The sequence below is a fragment of the Hyalella azteca genome, unplaced genomic scaffold, assembly GCF_000764305.2.
Source record: "Hyalella azteca isolate HAZT.00-mixed unplaced genomic scaffold, Hazt_2.0.2 contig2735, whole genome shotgun sequence".
Lineage (NCBI taxonomy): Eukaryota > Metazoa > Arthropoda > Malacostraca > Amphipoda > Hyalellidae > Hyalella > Hyalella azteca.
In genome coordinates this window covers 78507-92874 of record NW_025932998.1, presented here as the reverse complement: position 1 = coordinate 92874, position 14368 = coordinate 78507, and positions in this window count along the sequence as shown.

Sequence of the window (14368 nt, the reverse complement as noted above, 5' to 3'; positions counted from 1 at the left end):
TTCTGTATCGGAAATTCAATTTCCTCAATACCCTAGCAGCAATTCACTGCGTTCACGAACATCATCAAAAATTCATTCTCTCTTAACCAAATGAGTTTACACTTATAATTATTATGAATACACATTTATGATGAAAATATTTACTCTTACGTACCCTCAGAATGGATGTAAGCTGCGCGGTGATGACCTTAGCCGTGGAGTCTTTGCTGTTAGGCGGCGCAGTGACGACGCTGAGCTCGGCCAACAAGCGACCATCGATCGCAGCGTCTCCGCCACTGCGGACGACTGCGCTGGCTCCGTACACCCACTGCATGTGCTTCCCGGACTGCGCGTCTGCTATGCTGAAATACAAAATTTTGGCCTCAACGCATGACTTATACGGCGGCGTTGTCAGTGGTGGCTGAATAAAATGTCCTCTTTAATACGATTCGAAACGCGTTTTGCAGCAGATTTCTGATTGTTACAACTACGAGCTTCGCTTTTTTACTCTTCATTTCAGTAATTTCATTTATGAACCTATTCTATTGCTTCGAAATAGCTTCATTTTGACTCCAAATATGTGCATTTTACATAAAATGTACGAACTCCCTCAAACTGAAGACTTTGTCCACCTTTTTACCAAAGTTGTGCGATAAATAACGTGAACTGCTGGCCTAAAAAACACACTTAATACGAAAAGTGAATACGTAATAAAGTGTATCGCTGGCAGACAACATACTTGCTATGCAGCAACATCTTGGCGAACTGCTGCAAAGGCGCGCTGCTCTGCAGTTCCTCCAGGTACACAAGTAGAGTTCTTTGGTCGCCCTTTTGACCAGCCAAGTCTCGATGCCTGTCGTCCAGCTCATTCTGCGTAGAACAAATTTATTCTCTGCGATTCATAATCTGCTATCCATAGGCCCGAATAATAGTTATGCATTAATTGCCCACATAAACCAGAAGAACATTTAATCTATTTGAAAGAATGTGTAGTCAAAATGTGAACGAAAGAATATGTACAGAGACGGTCTGTATTCAAATCGGGTCCAGTATACCCCCGGTCACTAGCGTATATTGCCGAATATTGTGCTGGTTAAGATTAAACCTCGTCACGTGATGGCACGAAAGACCACAATTAATTTAATCTTGTCCTAAGCCTACTCTTCTGAGTTAATAATTAGCGAAAATCGTTCAATGCATGAAAACTAAATGCTTAAAAGCACTGGTAGACATTTTATAACGCTTCTCTCATATACGGAATAAATTTGAATCATTGACATGGTGCATAACACACCTTGATATGCGCCGGGGAAGTATGCCTGGTTACCGGGACCACAGCACAGCAGTGCGGGGCGGGCTGGCTCAGTTTGTCTTCCAAGGCATCCCTGCAAGCCTCCCGCCATCCTGATCCCTTCATTCCCATCACCAACACCGGCCTACCCGCTCGCAACAGGGTCTTCACCAGCGTCTGTACTCTGCCAAAAATAATTTCAGATTAAAGATCATGTGGAGACTTTCTTCATTAATTTTTTACGTGTTTCCAACGAATTAAACTAAAAGGGAAATTTTCCCAGCTTCGGTTTCCATGTACAGTGATTGTCGTCTTGTTTGTACACAAGAAAAAGAAAGAATGTGTTATTTAATCAACATTTATGATTCACCTCAGTTTTCATTACCATTAAATAATCTGCACGTTGTATAACTTAGAAAATGACTCACCTGAAGCTTTCAGGAGTGGTAACGAGCTGCATCGGCGCTCTGAGCGTGTCGGCGAGCGTAGCTTGTTTACAGCAGTCAACCCACGACCGCCACAGAGATCTTTGCCGCCAGTCAAACATGACTTCAAGCAAATTCCCTTCCGCTGGGTAAGGAATACCGACCTGCAAGGGTTCCGGTTATGTTTTGCCTTCCAATATAACCTTATTTTCCCCCCTGAACAACAACGTACAACGAAGGGAGTATTTTTCTAAATGCTAAAACATACAGTTAGCTTACATTCGTGGCCAAATGCAATAATAAAGAATAAAAATTCAACATATTTATCACTGATATATCCGACACTCACGTTTTCCAAAGCTGCTGGTATAGGATGTTCAGACATCTCGCCTGAGAGAAATACAAGACAAGCTCAATTTCTCACAAGAATTGAAATATGAAAATTACTTCACAACAGAGGAGTACATAAAATTACGAGTTCTTACTTTGATATAAAATTCTATACATAGCATTGATAATAATTGCGTCACTTAGTCATATTAAATTATGTAGTCATATTTAATATCTTTGAACTAAAGAACTATTAGTGTTTAAAGTAATTGATTATGCAGCTTGACGAATGATTGTCAAAGGAGCCAACTAAGGAACTACAAAAATGAGCCTATGCTTGGACTACAATATGCATACGCACTACGGCATTATAGCAAAGGACAACGTTCTTACAGTTTTATTTATTTTTTAAATTAACATTTGAAAAAACACTTTTCATCACGAAGCAGCATAAATAGCAGGATGACTTACCGTACACTAAACGGCGCATGAAATCATTAAAGGGAGACCAAAACTCCGGATGGAGAGATGCCGCAAAGCAGACGGAAATGGAGTAGATGAAGGCGGCCATGGACCACTGAGCGGCCATCTTGGAGCGGTCCTTGATGGAATCGGTGCCTCTGTGAGCCTCTTCCACCAGCACCAGAGTGAGTGTGTACAAGGGCCTGCGAAGACAAATTTTAACACTATGTGTTCCTATGAACACTATGGGTTCCTAAATTTCCAATGAAGAAATGAAATGAAGTAATATTTGATATGTTTACTAGAGAAAAATTTTGCGATTGCGAGCTAAATTTCAAATGAGTATGAAGCAACCACGACTAAGAGTTGCGCTAGTGACGTCAAGATTATTCACCGTTTCTTACTCATAAACCGAATTTTTCTCACCGGACGAGAGCTACGGTTGCTCGACTGGCGTGACTCCGGCACTCGGTACTGACGAAGGCAATGACGGGAGGCAGGAGCCAGTGAGAGAGCACCTCGACCAGAGCAAGATACTCTCCCCTCCACGCACCGCCCTGCACTGAGGCGCTGCTAGAGGAGCGGTGAGGTTTTGGCCCCACGCTGCCGACGCTGCTGAATGAGTCGGACACGCGTAGGCGATTCGGGGACAGCCTCTGCCGGACAAAAATACGTCAGATCAGCGAGCGTGATATATACGGAACCCTGTCATGAAATCGCTCATAGGTTTGTTGATCGTGTACATTTTATATCTGTTTAGATAATTTAGATAATGAAATATCCCAAAACCTAAGAATGAAAAAAAATTGAATAACTTGAATTTAATTTAAAAAGGTATAAATATTGGTTATATAACTCTCACACGACCAAAGGTATTTAAAATTTCCAAAATAATTTTTAATATATAGTTTTGGAAAGTTAGAAATTCAGAAACAAGAACTTAATTTGCTATTCAAGGCTCGGACATTAGCGTCTGTGGAGGGCCGAGCCTCGATGGCGCTGAGGAGCGGCGAGACTTCGCCGCTGGATGACATGGAACGTTCGGAGGAGCGCGCCGTGTGCTGCTGCGACGTAGAGGCTTGACGTGGTGACGGAGCAGCGAGATGCGCAGAGACGGTCTGTATGTGTTTGTGCAGCACACACGTCCATGTGAGCATGTCGTCACCGATGCTGATAACCTGACATGCTGCGAGTACCCCGGCTGGAGCCTGGTCCAGAAAATAATAGCGAAGTGAATTTATCAGACCATGATGAAATATTTATTGTATGAAACCATGATTTCCGGAAAAAATTAGTGATCATCAACCGAAATTCAACAAGAATATATTACATTCATCCGAAGCCACGGAGTCTTACTTTGGAAATATCTGAGGTAATAAATATGATCTTGCATGAATCGTGAGGGCGAACAATTCCTCCATGAGCCAGACACACCACACCACCCTTTCGCAGAGCAGGCTCGAGGCACACTGACCAACCGTCGTGCAGTGCACCGTCCAATACTAAGTACGAGCCTGGCTCCCTGGTAAAATGAAATACAATTTTTAAATTTTCACATTATTTCATAGCTCTGCAGGAATCATCACTCATGAGCTTGATGTGGGCCAAATAATACTCACGATGATTTATATTAGAACCCGTTCATCAAAGAGATTATTATAATAATTTTTTTTCTTTGCTCCAGACAGCATTTGATATGCTAATAACGATATGTTAATAAACGAAAATTGATTAGAAAGTTAAAATAACTATTTTCCAGCAGTAAACGTTTTGTTCTGTATCGAAAGTTTGAGTAAGCATTAGAGTATTTGTAATCCTGACGATCTTTTACGTCATACACAAATAGCTCACAAGCCATAGATCTAAACAAGAATTTTGGCGAGGTGATTCCGAAAAATGTCAGGTCAATTTCATGTCCCAAACAATCATAATTTTATCAACTATGATCTGATCATTTTAAATAAAATTTGTGAAGTTTAGTCAATAAGCATTAAACGTCAAATTACTTGAGTTTTCCCGTGATAGCGCCTGGTAGGTTTCCCTGGAGGTCGCTGTGCTTGCCGCTGTTGCTAAACAGCTGGTCGTGACTCTGGCACGAAGGGAAGAATATCTCTACTTCACCATCTGCCTCCATATTATGAACCATCTGGAAAGAATAACAGCTTTGTTATACGATAATACATTCTTTTACCTCTTACTGAGTCCAACAATATTTTTATTCACTATTGGTTGATGTCGGTGAGTATATTTAATAAACAATTTCGCTGCTATGACCAACAGTTGTGAATGCAAAATTTTCGCTAGATTAGAATCTTAGTACGCACAGTACAAAAATTTAATCCGTTGTCAAAATAAATACTTGTATTGTGTAAATAGATACCGTGTGTTTAGCGGTTTCCTTGTAGAAACCCGAATTGTCTGGGAATACAGAAAATGAAGAACACTCTGGATAACACGCGCATTCAATTATTCCGCTTATTAATATAATTATTATTATTTATTATTATTGTTACTTGTATTATTATTTTATCGTTGTTACAGTTAATATTATTATTATTTGACCACCCTTCCGCAGTGCAGGCTTTAATAATAATAATTAATAATAATAATAATAATGATAATTATTCCTCTACCAGATAACCGTTGCGCTTTAAATAGTCCGCAACACTAACCATATCTTGAATTTAAGCACCTTACTTTAATTTTTTTTCAATTTAAGCATGAGGCGGTAGAATTAAAGAGATATATGATGATTACTATTGAAGCAGCGAGGCATCACGATCGAGTACCTGGACCAAAGTTTTCTTGCCAGTAGCTGGCCCTCCCAGCACGATCACGGGACCGAGTCGCAGGGCGTTGTGCAGCTCAAGGGCCTTCTCCGTAACAGACTTCATCAAGTAAAGTCCTTTCTCAAGACATACCTGAGAGGTATTTCCTTAGTGAAATTCAGCCTTTCTGTTAATCTCCGAGGTTATTTATTAGTGCGGAAGATACTTAAATGTTTGTAGTAAACTCCGTAGATTTAATTTGCTGACGAGCAAGTAAATATAACTGGTCAAGTGAGGGACGAACATTTTTGGAAGCAAACTTACTCGACGCTTGATAAATGTGCAACTTGTTATAGAGAATAATCTAATAAAGGCTTACACGCTACCTTCAATATGTTTAATTACTTAACGCTATGTAGTTAAATCACCGGATGAAAGGGCATGACAAAAACTGTTTCGCAATATTTTTGACAATCCAAATGAATCCTGTTTCCGCCCCACCTCTACAAGCCGCTCTTCAAAATCCTCTTCTGTACGCTCGGGATAAGATGATTTGTGATCCAGAAAAAGCTCCTGCAAGAGGCGCTGTAGCTGAACTCGTTGATCAGCTGCCAACGGCGGCAGAAGCGCGTGAGTTAATGCTGTTTTGATAAAGCGCGCTTGGGAAGCTTCATCGTCTTCTTCTTGTGAAGTATTTTTTAGGGTGTAGCACTCACAAAGAACACGTTCGATGTCCCCCAAATCTGTCCCGGCAAACGTCATCAAAATATTGAAAATGCCGGTTGAAATCATTGTCATTCAGAATGTATAGATAGTAAGTCGTATACACTGCATATATTTCAGCAATAGTGGCGTCGTAAATTTTCATGCAACTTTTTATTAATTGCAAAGAAAAATCATCAATCCAACTTCCTGATCAACCTACTCAGACAGTCTCTTTGCTCAACGGGTAGCAGGCTGCGAGCTTGTGTAAAAGCCGTTAATATTTTGCTTGTAAAGAGCGCAGCGTCGTAACCTGCTGCCTTCAGACGCGTGTCCACCAGCGCCTCGACTGCTGGAGTGGTGTCACCGCTTGACGCGCAGTTCTCCACAGGCACGACTAGCAGCTCACTCTGACACAGGAGGGATAGAATATTCTTATTCTCACCGGATAAGAATATATTTTATATGCAGTTGACGTATAGAGTAATCTTATTCCATCAGTTGACGGTCTATATAAGAACGGTGGTATATGGCAACACTGCGAGAATGTGGCTTTTAATTTATTGTATTACAGACCAAAGAACAAAATATACTATCACATGAAAAAGTTGCTAATGTTAATGTTGTTGAAAAATTAGACTTAAAAGTTTAGACTTTAGACGTTAAAATTACATAAATTAATTAATTAAAATTAATAATAAAATTAATCGCTTCACTGTACCCTCATACTAATATAGTTTTTGTACCCTCTGCCAAATGAACTAGAGACATATCGTACATATTCACAAAAATTCTTACATTATCAAGTAAACATTTTGTAGTTGTTCCTGCATCAGTTCTTTCCAATTTGAAATTAGTAAGGATTGACAACTCTCGGGGTTAAAAAAACATTCACAAACGGAGAGTGTAAGATTATGATATTCATTGCGAACTGATCTCCATAAGAATTAATCAGATAAGTTGGTATGCAAATCACACCTTCAGATGAGCTGGCAAGGAGCGGAGCTTATCAACAGACGTCGTGCAGCAAAGTAACCCCCGTCGCTGCTGCTCCAGAACATCATTCAACATTTCGGTTCTTTGGCTTCGCAAGTACACGGCCAGTTCATCCAGCACAGTCTCCTGTGAGCAGAAAAAGGAGGATTTCTTAATAAAATACAATTCGCATGGTTCAAAGAACTTTTTTTCATTTCCACTAACTATATGAAATTTTATATATGGAAGTTTCAGTAAATTTAATGCTCCAAGCACAGGTGGTACGATGCCATCAGGTAAACTTTAGGTCAATTTACATAATTTCTCTCAGGCCAAATAATTGACTGCAAGACAAACTAACCGCGAGGAGATGCAGGTCTTTTAATAGAAGAGCAGCAGGAGCAAAAGAAGAAGCCATGAGCGTAGCCCGCAGTGCTTTGAATGACAGGTCTGGGTAGCACTGCACCACGAGCGTCTGCAGGCCCAAGCTGCATGCCATTCCCTGGTAAATATTCATATTTAATTCACGATACAATTGTCAGCCATCAAAAGTATCGGTAAATGAAAAGTTGGTTATTAAATGTAGTCGTTTCCTGTTGACCTTATGTCTAAAGATGACTGACTAGCATAAACTTCTTGATCGTGTTAACCTCATGAGTAGTTAGTACATTGTCGTCCACGGTATAGTTGATGCCCGGCCTTCGTTCTTGCCTATCTCTGGTGAGCCATGGTATTATGGTCTATTGAAATGTAGGTTGTACATCAAATTCATCAGCAACAAGAAGAAAATAGTGATGTAGGTTGTAAATCAAATTGTGGTGTAGGTTGTACATCAAATGAATCAGCAACAACAAGTAAATAGTGATATAGGTTGTACATCAAATGCATCAGCAACAACAAGTAAATAGTGACGTGGGTTATACATCAAATGCATCAGCAACAACAAGTAAATAGTGACGTGGGTTATACATCAAATGCATCAGCAACAACAAGTAAATAGTGATGTAGGTTTACATCAAATGCATCAGTAACGCAGGGTGTTGATGTGAGCAGAGCAGCACAGAGATGCGCCTCGTAAGCAGCTGTCACAGCCCGCGCTACCACGGAGGTGAGCCAGGCAGACGGTGGCAAGAAATCGAGCCTCGTCGGATCCTGTCGAATGATCATCAAAATTTTTAGTGTTGATTTTTTATTGATAGCTTAGAATATAATTCGTTTTAGAATGTTTTCTTTATAAAGGCATGTAACTGATACCACTATAAAGGTTCACATATAGATGAACCACAATAAAATAGAGTAATTTATCCCTTAAAATAGATCTATTAATAGTTTTATTCAATGGAACATGTCCTATGATGAACCGATTATAAGAACTAAGGATATGATACCTAATTTGCTATAGGCCACGTAAATGACAATCAATGCGAGATCTGTGTGGCACAACACAACAAAGAATGAATTACGAGGAAGTTAGAATGAATCAGCAATCTATAAATACTACATAGTAGGTCAGTCAATTTGAAAATCCAATCATATCGAACCCGTCATCGAAAATCCCATCATCCCGAATCCAGTAAATGATTTTGAAGCCAAAGAGCGTTAAATAAAAAAAAAGTATGTTCACCCCATAATTATTAATATGGAACTCCCATTTAAATCCCTGATTGGAATTTAAAGGAAAATTGCATTGAATTTTTTATTAAAGAAAGATTTAAAATTATCGAAACACAAATGCAGTTCATTCGTTGAATGTATTTCTCCCGCCACAAATCAATGCTCATGATTCCATCACTAAAAAATTGTTATTCCCAGAAAAGATCCAACACATTAAGAGCCGGATTTTTGCATTTTGAATACTAAAATCAAAAAGGAGTGTTGAAATGGGGGTTTTGTACAAGTATTCATTTAACAAGTACTCATTATTCTGGTTTTTATTAATAACGGGGTATAGGATAACTGGATCTCTACATTACAGGAATCATTGATCCCGAGCAACACCGGGCTAACCTTCTAGTCTAACATAAATAGTAATATATTTTCTCGATATATTTCATGTCTACAATGTAAAAAATAACATATACATATGCATAATGGATAAACGCAATAAATTTTTAATATTAACCTGTGATAAACCATCAGATCGGAGGTTCGAGGTCAAGGACACAGGGAAGGCGTAGTAAGAAGAAATGAAAGCGCCGTTGCAGGTCCAGCCATAAGGGAGAGTCTGGTCCAGCACCTCAGCCTTCATGCTCATGTCTTCGCTATGCCAAAACAATCTGGTGAAAAAAGAACCAAGCATCAAAAATTGCTAATTTGCACCAATAAATGACTGATAAGAAAACAACTAATAGTTATTTAAAATCCCATTGCATATTGGGAACTTTTGAGGCAGATCTTATAGCCCAGCAAACGACAAATAAGTCATTAATTATATCACTGTGGTAGTGGGTAGAGGTTTCACTAACCTCTGCATCGTCTGGAAAGTAATGAATACACCTATTTATGACAATCTCGTCTCAATGGACGCTCGATCAATGCTAAACCAACTCACTTGAGTTGTGAGCGCCATTCGTGGCTCAGTACGTTAATTTCGGAGGCCTTTGAGAGCGCAATGAGCACGTTTCTCTGGAAGTATGCCTCTGCCAACAGGCACTGACGGCGAAGCATTTCCAGTACTTCTTCTTTGTGCGCAGGGTTTCCAGATTCATGATTCGGTCCGCTCTTGTTTGTATCAGGATTTACTCGCATTTGGTTGCGCACGGCAGCAGACGACATTCGTGCACCACAAGCTCCGATATCATTTCTTTCGAAGACTTCCTCTTGGGTCTCATTTGTTATAGAAGAAACAACAATTAATTTATATGCAACCACTTTACCTGCAACGTCCAGATAGGACGAGGAAAGAGGAAAGGAGAATGGAGAAACTTTATTCGAGCAATGGAGGTGCCAGACTATAATGAAAAATGAAACTTCAAATGAAGAACTCGGAAAAATGCAAATTTCTAAACACATTTACTAAACTTTGCTGATTTGCAGCAATTCTTGCTCTTTTTTATAAAAAAAGGAAAATCATCCCAAATAATGTTGTTTCTGGACGTGTTCGAACGGTTGCCTAAAATGGAGCTGGTTAAGCATTAATTGTAAATCATGAGGGCTCTGAGGAAAGAGGAAACAATTTCTGCTGATATACTCACCCATTTCGATTTGTCTTCAATTTCCGACACATTTTTATCCACCGACGAGCAAATGTCCGATTTTTTGGCTGATAAGAAATCGCAGAGCATTTCCAGTTCAAGCTGTAAGACGAAAATTTGGAATTTGGGTGGAAGGAAGTGGACTACTAATATATATGTTCAATGATCTGCAAGTTTTTGTTACAATTTGAAACAACCTACAAGTAGTAAAGAGAATTAGGGATTCATCTTTCATGTATGCTGCGCCTAAGTTTTTAATTTCAGTCTGCAAAAACGATACTCCCAAATACTTGTTCAAACTTCTCACAGACTAGTTGGTTCAACGGTCATTCAACTTTTCAATTCTTTAATATTATTTGAATGCAAAAGCATGAATGACAATATTCATGTGGTTTTCCCGATCTCAATACAGTTTCAGGCTCCATAATTTGTGAAGAATTGTTCAGAAAATTTTGTAACGATAGGTTCCTGAGCGCCAAACCAAAAACCAAATAGATTTTTCATAAACCGCTTTAGTTTTCGAGTTTTCTTACCTCGACATTGGATAGCAACTGCAGAAGCGCATCACGTTCCTGCTGGAGGGCTGACCTCGTCTGCTCGCTCCACCAGGCACGGCAGGCTCCCCACAGCACCTTTTATGATAAGACTTAGCTACGATCTCGTCAAGAATAATTTAACTAAATTATCCCAGTGTTTATAACTGCATCTGTGATACCATTAGTACATTCTTTTAAGTACTTTCGCCGACATAAAAGACAACCGGAAATATAATTAAACATTTGATCCTTCTCAGGTGATTTTAATTAATTAATTAATTAATCTTTAACAGAGCATTGATAGCAGAAAGTTTCAGAATTTCATGACGTTACAAATATATTCAGTTTGCTTATAATTTTATTTTCATGATACGGATCAGAACACGTGTTTTGTGTTCCTACAGCCCCGTGCGATGAAGTCTGCGAACAAGATACCTTACCTGTAGAGGAACAGACTCGTCGTGTCGACGCAGCAACGCGACGTAAGGCACGGTATTTGAGGTCGCAGAAATGCTTCCCAGGAACGTCATTGTCATGGCCATGTGATGTAGCAAGCTCTCGCTCATCTGTACCTCAAACTGATTGTATAAAAAATATGCCTTGTTAGAAATTGAGGTTGTTAAATATATATCCTCCTTAGTTGCAAATTAATTTGACATCCGCATCCCCATAGTCACATATTTGCTTTTTTTTAGCAAGAACAGCTTATGGTTTCACGTTGTAGTTCTTGTGACTGATGTGATCACATATAATCAAGCACCATTTTACATAGCAGAAAGTTGTCCTAGCGTAGAATGAATGAGAAGCTCGCAGAAATATCAAAATTTGCTCTAACTCTAGTGAAGACTCGAAATCGATCATTGGCGCTCCGAATAAATGGTACGGGTAAGGAATCTGAGGCTACTAGAGTTCACACCTCTAAGAGCCAAGAGACTTTGCACGTGTCACTTCGTGGCAAAGTGAGCGGAACGCGGAACGAAAGTCGTTCTCCGGACGAACATTGCATTCCAACCGCTGACTCTATGCTCTCTTGCAAGCCTGAGGCACTCGTAGTAGAAAATTGTTCAACGAAGATATGGCTCACAGAGGGGAAACATTTCCTCACAAGCGGCAGAAAGTAAGTCCATTCAGTAGCACAAATGAGGTGTTCTAGCTCTTCATCTGTGAGTAAATGTAGCCTGAAAAAAATAATACACTTCGAATCAAAACTCCACAGATTTTACAAACAAAGTCCTAAATGAAAGAGAGCAGGAGAATCACAATTGTAGATCCGGTTAGTAGTAATAACAGCTTTTAAATAAATCTGAAATTAGCATAGAGTTCGGCCATTCGGTTTAGTTTCGTGACATTTATATCAGAGATGGACTGAACAAACTAATCGAGATATTGTGTAATTACCTTGCGAAGAGCTTCCTCTTGCCGGCGAGATACTGCTCCCTGGCATCGCTGACCACAGCTGTGTCTTGTAGCAGTTCCAGGACCTCATCCAGCCGCCCACGCTCAGCCAGCAGGCAGTCCAGAGATGATCCAGCGAGGTCAGTCGCGTTCCGAATGCTTGACCAGCATTTTTCAAGTTTCTGAAAGGTTACATTAATATTTACCTTCAAATTAATTTCAAAATTTTCTGTCTTCCGCTAATTCGCGTCAAACCACTCGAGGTTACAGAGAGGACTCTAATTTTCTCTGCGTATGATTTATTTTCTTGACTGATACTTATTACTGTAAAGTGTTGATCTTTTTATGAGAAATGAAGCGATTCTTTCCCTCGTCTGTGACGTGGCATTTCCTGTGCGCTCTTAACTCACGATATGAAATCACGATTAGTTCAACTTATTAATGAATGTAATTGCTGTGTATTACAACACTTCTCTCTAACTTCGCTTCTTGTTGTTTGTCTGTTTGCTACAAATCTTATAATCGATATTTAACACACTTCTACCTGTCCAATCGATCTGAAATTTGGTACACTTGCATAAAGTTGGAGACAATGCATGAATCAATTGACAGAATAAATAATTTTGAAAACCTAAAAATTTTCATTTTTAGCATAAAAAATTTGAAAAACTAATTTTGTCTGCTACATATCTTATAATCGCTATTTAACACACTACTACCAGTCCAATCGATCTGAAATTTTGCACACTTGCGTTAAGTTGGAGACAATGCATGATTCAATTGACAGAATAAATCATTTCGAAAAATTTAATTTTTTTAACTTTAAAAATAAAATGTAAATGACTTTTTTAATATTTGATGATTAAATTAGAAATTAATTCTACATATGCAACATCTCTGACACTGAATTCTTTAGAAGTGTTGTCTTTAAAAAGTAATTTTTAAACGCATATTATTTTTACATCAAATAGCTTACAGAAAACATGTTTCAAATAATAGGTTCTCTGTTACACTAATCAGAGACGTGTCGGTATTTAACCTGGAGCTGCTGCCAAGCTTGTGGATGTTGCTCATGGAAATCACCCATGGTGGCCACAGGTCTGAGTCTCATAAGCAGTTCCTGCAACTAATAACAAACGTATGCATAAGAATATAGCATGTAATAATCCCAGTCAACGTTAATTTACTATATTAAGAAAAACTATTTGCCCTGCAGACTTTGTGTCATGATTTTTTTTACAATTGATGATAGGATGTAGTGTGAAAGTAAGGGAGATTCCATGCATGAGCAGTATTTTGTGTCCAACTCTTCACCTGTATCCAGCCCTCGAGAACTGCCTGTATTTCCTTTAGGTCCCTCCGCCAGTTGCTCACTTCATCTGCAGAAGAAATTATATTAAAAAATTATTTAATTAATTATATTAGGAAATCATGAACTTATATAATTTGGAATATCACACGAATATATAATTTGGAATATAACTCAAAGTTTTACTCAACATCGAACTATCATGTCAATTATGCCGGCCTGTTCTTGAATATTTATTTTAGTTAGTTGATAACATTACGCAACATTTATTAGTTACCGAAAGCAATTTTTGGAGTAATCATAGCTTCATCTCAAGACATCTTCTAATTTTTTGATAAAAGTTCAAATCACGCATTCGTAACCGAAAGATCGGCGTTAACCAATCAAATAATCAATTATTAATTTGTCATACTGCGAGCTCAACATTTTTCAGCCTTTCCCAATTAACATTCCTAACAACAGAGTCAACATATTTTCGAGAATATTTGTTTACTCTTTTAATTTATTCAAGAACCCTAAAATACAGATGTGTTTATACGAATTTGTTCGCACGGTAGAGCGCACCAGCTAAAGGTTCCACGTAAGGAGAGTTGTCGATGGTGTGCGACGTGACGTCCTGCTGCTGGGCCAGCGACTGCGCCTCCAGCAGCCTAACTAAGGCCACCTCAGAGCTCTCACTAGACACCAAATGCAATCCAGTGAAATTAATTTCAATAAAATGATAAAACAAATACATTAGTTCTGCGAAGCAGAAATATCAGTTTTTAAGCTATTCGAATTCTAAGCTCGAATTAAAACGACATAAGCTTCTAGATTTGTTGGAACTTGTGAGAGCTAACGAAAGAATTCTTGATTGAGTGGCAATACCCGTCTTCTGAGTTATAGACAGTAATTTTTCATATTTTTATTTGAAAAACACTCGATCAACAAAACTTTATTTAGTGAATTAGTAAAAGTTAACCGCTCAGTTAATTAATTAGTATAAGTTAGTTGGTAAAAATT